Here is a 7,302-nt window from a genome sequence, read left to right on the forward strand (position 1 = left end):
CATACTCACCCTGACCTGACGGGGAGGGGAGCATGTAACGCCCCCCCCCCCAAAGTTTTCTCAGGGTACCATCCCGGCATATTGCGCAGTCGCGTTGAAGTCTTTGTTAGCCTTGAGGTATCTATTGCGCGTGTAATGACACCGAAAACGTGCTCCTGACGTTCCTGGTTTCGGAGAAGTGAGTCTGTTTTATGAGCACTGTAAGACAATCCAAGGCCGGCGGGGGCGCCGTGCGGCAAGCGACGGTTCCGCGTACAGCGCGAGGAGAGCTGACACTGCTACATTAACAAAGCCCTGCATATTAAATATAGGTTCGGAACAGGCAAGACTACATACCTTTGCACTCTTGATTAAACAAGGAACATGACTCTTTTGTTCCATGTCTACACGGTACAGTTTTGTGCACATGAGAATGCAAAGCTGAAAGGGTTTGATCTACGGGAAAATTTGAAGATAATTCATTGCTCTTTCCGTGAGTCTCTCCTTTCTTAGTTCGCAAACGGCAGGGGATTGCCCCAATCAGTCCGCGTTATGAGAAACGGTGAATCAGGGCAAGGGTTAAACTTGTACACTGCCATACTTTGCATTCATTTTACATATGCTGATGTAAAAATCTGCATTTAAGATCATGAACAAATTAGCTGGTTCAGCAGAACGGCACATTTCGCTTCCAAACGTCCAAACATTCGTAGAAATTAAACCAGCAAGTTAAAATTTACCTGTACATGCCAATTGGCCTGCAAATCTAGGCTTACCGTGATACTTGCCATGCTTACCACAGGAGTGTCAATTCAAATTAATTTCTGAGGCCCTACCCATCTCCCATGTCAGGTTGGGCCCCCTGAACGCTGGTCTCCCATACAATACTAATAGCTGAAAGATTACATAAATGTATGAGAAAAGCTAACTATATAACTTGAAAGCTATCCTCCCTGGCCATTATTTGTTTGCTTTGACCCATGGGCCGCTACCTCAACCTAATCACGCATAAATATGAATACTCCTGTCATGATGCCACCACAACCACACAAAATATATTGATTTCCACGATCAACCTAGGCTGCATGTAAGGCAGGCAATCTGCCTTCACAAAGTGTGCTTATTCTTTACATTCATTATGCTAGGGGTTCAATGAGGGCAATTTCTCAATTCGAAGTTAACAAAGGCAAAAATGAGATATCACGTTTGCATCAATGCAAATTTCATGCTCACAAGTGCAAAGCGAAGATTCATATGAATGAGCATTGCAGGATGACTCACTTTCAGAGCTTTGTCGCTACAGTGGGGGTGCTGTCATCGGCAAATAGTCAACATTGTGCTCAGAGACAACCAAATGTCAATCTTGCACTGAACTCATATGACAGTTGGACCACAGCACCACAAAATCTCCTGCTGTTTGAAATAAAACTCTTGGCAAACGAGGAAATGGCAATTTAATCTGTATCCCCTCCCTTCTCGTCGTCTACATGTGCTTCACTCCTCACTCCCCATAGCCTTCCAGCTGCCTACATCATTGCATATCATATCAATTTCCAGCAACCAAAATTCCTATAAGCAAAACAAAAACTGTGAATAATTGTTTCAATACTAAGGACACGTTGATGAAATGATTGCACATCAAGCAGAGGTACAGCTTTGAAGAAGGGTTCGGGAGAGCAGTGAAAATTGTGCAATCAATTCCAAAAATATGGATGTCTCCCATATTGGCATTCTTTTTCACAAACTTGAGGGAGGTATGGAGCCTGAACTGAATTGAATTTGATATGAAGTCATGTACACCCGTGATTTGTAGATCAATGTCACTGGTTACCATTCTCAATCACAACGAAAGTGAAAATGGCAGAATTATACTTCAGAACTGCACCCACCTCATGTCATGTCCTTCCATGAGGAATGTCATCAAACGCGAACCCACGGTTCTTTTTAGAGGGAGGAAGTTTGGTCGCTTGCGAGTGCTACAGTGAGTCAACAGCCTTTTTGGTGTTTTGAAAGGGCTGCCTGGATAATCGCAGGTCAGTTTCCACTTCGGCTGAGTCATCTCGCCGACTCAGCCCGCACTGTCAATGCCTCTCGTCGCTGAAGACGGCATGCTGAATCGGATAACCGCCACCGAAGTAAGCAAGGCCTAAAATTTAAACCCTGGGCAGGTATTCATGACACTATTGTGCAAACTCTGTGGACACTGTTGTGTAAAACGTTTAATGCAAACCCTCTTTCCTTCCTGCCCTTCCCCTCCTACCACCCTCGCCCCTTCCCCTTGTTCCCGCCCCTATAGTACAGAACCATTGGAGTCTACCCCAGGGCAGTCTTGATGGATAGTGGGGGGGGGGGAGGGGGCGCTGGCCACCTAATTTTTCGTTGAAGTTCACTAAGTAACAAAAACCGCAGTGTTCGATTCCCATCCCCTTGTTTGGTGTGCCTCCCCCTCCCCAGGTTAACACAGGCCGTGGTGTCGTCGTTTCTCAGGTCGGCGGCGTGTCGGCCAAGCCAGATGGCCAGCAGAAGACGGACAGACGCCGGCCTTAGTGACGGCGGAGAGCGCCCCGGGCGGGCCCCCTCCCCCTCCCCCTTCCTCAACCTCACCTTTCTCCCAGTATTGCACTGGTTGCAGGAGCAGCGAGGGCAAAGTCATCCGGCGCGGCTCGGTGAACCTACTTATATCGCATGATGATGATGGTGATGGTGATGAAGAGATTGGGGGTTAGGGAGCACCGACGTCAGAGGTCACTTTGTGCCCAGGCGCAGTGCCTCGAGCGAGGGCGTCCAGAGGTCACTGCCCCTGCCGCCATGTTTGTTGCGTGCGCTCTAAATGCCCTGTATTTAGGATTACTTTGTTTTTCAGCACGGTTGATTTGTAGCTGGTGATCGTAGCTGGTCGAGCAAGCCGTAAACACGCCGGTGGAGACTGATGTTGTTGTTGACGGTGGTATCTCTTTCGGGGAGTCTTAGCATGGCTATCATGGGGGCAAGACATGATTAACAGTTTGTGATGCAATGAGCGACTTAAAAACAAGCAACGACTAACTGGTAAGAGTGAAAACGCTAGAAGTGCTCGTGCAAGCTTGGACTGAACATAGACTGATACTAGACTGATAATGCGAGGCATTGTTATGATATTTGGGTTTATTTTGAGATGTTGTTATTTGGATCTGCCGCCGCTTTTATCACCAAGGGGGCAGTTTTGTTCCCTCCTTTAGCCCCAATAAGCTCGTTCGCGCTCGCGTTCCTCGATGCAGCCTTCCATGTCGTGTTGTTTTATCTCGTTTTTGCTACACTGACGCTGCTGTGCTTCATTACGATCTTACTTTTGTGGGCTGATGGGGGGGGGGGGAGGGGGAGCGGGAGTCGTCATTGACGGTTGCAGAATAAACTTCCTTGCCAATAATGAACTCTCCCACTTCCCTGTGAGATGTTCAGAATTCAGCAGATCTTAAGAATCCAATAAAAGAAATATATCGTAACCTGAGTGTAATCTGTCAGATTCTAGACTGAAACCATGACGTCCCGCCACCGAGGGGCAATGCCACTCTGGCCGTTGCTTGACAGTACACACCACCCCTCTCGCCAGGGTCGATCGATGATTAAGCAAAACACCCGGACTGACATCCAGCGCCGGATCACGTCGGAGTGGCGCGGCTCCCGGTGACAAGTGATCAGGCCCACAGTTGGCAGCGGTACGGTGGACAGCCAGCTGTCCAGTGTCACACAGGAGCAGCTCAACGAGCTGATCGACAGTGCAGGACGGCGCGTGGCTGGTGAGGTCAGCGATAGGGGGAGCTACGCCCGACCCTCCGTGCCGCTGCGGACGGTCATATTCGGCATGAGTGGGACGACGTCCCGCGATCAGGAAGGCATCATCATCATCAGTATTCTCAGATCATATCATCATAGCATGCCATTACATACCATGTCATCATATCATCATCTCACCATATCATCACCTCACCATATCATCATAGCATGCCATCACATACCATATGATCATATCACCTCACCATATCACCACATCATGTCATGTACTCATAACACATCATTCCATCATGCCATATCATGACCTTATATAACATCATCAGTATTCCCAATGGTCCAGTCATCTGCTGACGTAATACGAGATTTAAGTGATGCCGATATTGATACGTGAATGACGTGCTTTGATGTGTTCGGCTTTTAGTGTGGTGCCTCTGCATTTATCCAGCTCTATCATTTCCTTCTCCGACGTTCCTGACTCTCACATCACTGTTGCCACGACAGGTTTTAAGAGAATAAGCAGTCCGTCGTTATCATTCCTGCAGCAGCCTGCTCTCTTCGGCTCAGCACGGTTTGAGGCCTCATACTCCACTGAAGCCGCTCTGGCTTACATTAGTGGCTTCCATTCCATTACTGGCTTCAACTACCGACCATGGCCTTTCATCGACGATCGCAGCGAGACATCTTCACTTTGCCAGTCGGGGGAGCCTGAGACGCCAACCTGTGATGTGCCCCAGATTGCGCGGTCACCTGGACGCCACATCCGTCAGGTCAGTGACCTTTACGTGTCGAGAATTTGCACCGGGACGGGATGGAAACAATTTTGTTCTCGTGGGGCGCGCTGTCTCAATGCAATCCCATGTGATCGTGTGATCGCGAGTGATCTTAAGACCAGTTCGAAGCGGCGAGTGCTGTTAACAAAGTCATTTGCTTTGTGATGTTGTTTGACCAAAACATCTTGGTATGTTGATGGTCACTTATTCAGCATAAGAACCCCGAAATAATGATGTCGAAACACCAAGAGCTGAAGGACCTTGTTGCTTACATCATGTTCATGTGATCATGTATCAATGTAATCCAACAAATATGGCGTTGAGGTCTCTGCGAGCTCTAAAACGCTGCCTGTGTCAACAATGCCGCACTGTTGAGAATTCCCGCATCATCGATGGTGTGCTGGATACAGCCGGGAGCGTGTTGTGAAACTGCTGTTGCAAAGCAAGTGGCGAGCGCATTTCAAGCATGCAAATGCACATCGCACGATCAGTGTTCGCCGCCACAACCCCGTTATTTCTGGTGCAAACCGGTTCGCGCTACCGGCGTGGAATGGCATATTCAGCAGGGAAAAAAGATACGGATGCAGTGGGTGTTCTTATCATCTGAATAAAATCTCACGCTGTAAATAACGTGCACTTAACGCAAATTTTGGAACCCCTTCATCGCCGCAAGCTTGGGCCTCTGCAAAAAGTCAGAGCAAGTGTTACAATGTACAGTTATGAATGTGAGCGGCGCTTTTTTACACGCAAATATATATGGAAAGTTTTAGTGCCCATACGTTTAAGATTCCGCGGCTATCACTAACTTAACATAGCTTACACATATGCATTAAGGCTCACCAAAGCCTCTAAGCCCCAATACAGCATAATGCATGATGTTTGTAGAGGTTGTGTTCAAGTGAAGCAAAACGTTCAGATTTCCTGTGCTAAGGTTTGCTTTTGAGGGCACCACGGTTTAAAAATTATCGTCACGTAGAAAAGTACAAGTCACTGTGGACAGCTCAACTCATATCATTTCACCAATACATTTCGACGTAACCAACATATCTGACACCACCTAAATCATTACTAAAACTTTTTACCCGGTCTGATGGTATCCCGCTTCATATAAAACCCTACTCGGGGATATACAGTACCGCTCATCTCAACGTTGTCATGCACTGGTACCCGTATTCACGACGCTGGCTTCTGCAGCACACTCGGCAACAAGCTTCGCTTAGTTGAGTGGACCTGACAGGACCCAGCTCAAGGCTCTGCATGGAACTGACCTGGTAACATGACAACGGCATGGTAACCGCTCCTTCGGCCAGTGCGATCGATGCCTCTTACTACCACTGTATGTATGAAAAAACGTTTTGGGGGTGGGTGGGTGGGTGGGTGGGCTTTTATGCTGATGCTCAGGCAGATAACCGGTGGATGCCAAGAGAAACGGGTCAGAGCGTTTTTTTCTTCAAAATGACGCATTTGCATTCCCTGGCACGTGCCGAACAGTGGTTTCTCCCAATACGCTTGGTGTGTTTGTGCTGTAAAGTGCCATCTCCCGCATAGCTGTCAAACTGTCTTCAGCGTAACAAGCTGGCAGGTACAACCTTGCTGACAAAGGTCACCATTCATCAACTTGATGTAGAAAATGACCAGACACCGGTCAGGAAGGGTTTAGTTCATCACTCTACTGATGCGAATTATAATATGCAGCACACCGTGGGTGCAATGCCAACAGCGTGCATGAATAATTCATATATATTCACATATATATTTATATATATTGCCAGGGGACGACCAACGCGCCCAATCACCCAGAGCTGGGTGCTTTTAAGATGCACTTCCCGTCTCGTGGATACCATTTGCATCATGTACGTAAGACAGCGCTCATGGTTATTGCATACAAACGGCATGACCACGCCAGGTGTCACGGTCAGAAGAACGCCGCGCGATAAAGTGCTTCCGCGGTCAACCAAGCTTTCTCCCGAAGGCAGACTCAGACTTGAGTAATGATGGACAACGGATAGGATTTGCAACTAGCAGACCCACCGACACCACCGGGGTTCCAGTTGAGGGGCCGGGACCGGGCGATGACGTGCCAGGTCCGGCAGGGCCTACTGGAGAACGCACTTTAATGGGTTGTATCGGTGTGAGTGCAGGTGAAGCTGGCCAACTTCGCATCAACACTCCAGCAAGGCCTGAAGCCTTACGCGGGAGAGGGTCAGCCTTGGCAGGCACTTGAAATCAAACGGGTGCCTTGCAGGGCTATTCCTTAAGCCGATCATGCTCAGCAATCTTAGATTCATCTTCAATGATTTTTCGACGATTTTTAGTGAAATGGACCTCGCTTTGCAAAGACGTCGCAGATCATTCGTGACATTAATCATACGGATATAGCACAAATGATGTCAGTTCGATGCCCAGACTGCTACCAGTCCCCTCAGCGATAAGAGCAAGGTCACGGCAGCGCTCTTCGCACGCACAGGGGCGGTCACTGAGCTCTAGCATGGTCTCCTTGGCTCGGTCAGAGGTCAGATGAAGGTCAGATGGCAGCCGCAGCAGCGCAGGCGGGCGTCGAGTTACAAGGACAGGCTATGCATAGGGCACGAACTTCCCGTGTCCCTGACCGTTGAGGCGTCCTTGTAATTCGCTGAGCCGGCTGCCAGAAGCATTCCTGCCCAGCCTGCCCATGTTTGTATGCAAGCGGCACTGAGAATCATGCTAAGCGTCAGCGGTTTTTCACCAGAAAGTACTACAGAGCATGCATCTAGGCGATCTTCGAGCTATGGCTGTAACGTAC

This window comes from Pollicipes pollicipes, unplaced genomic scaffold, assembly GCF_011947565.3.
Source record: "Pollicipes pollicipes isolate AB1234 unplaced genomic scaffold, Ppol_2.1 Scaffold_1600;HRSCAF=1878_pilon_pilon_pilon, whole genome shotgun sequence".
NCBI classification, from domain to species: domain Eukaryota; kingdom Metazoa; phylum Arthropoda; class Thecostraca; order Pollicipedomorpha; family Pollicipedidae; genus Pollicipes; species Pollicipes pollicipes.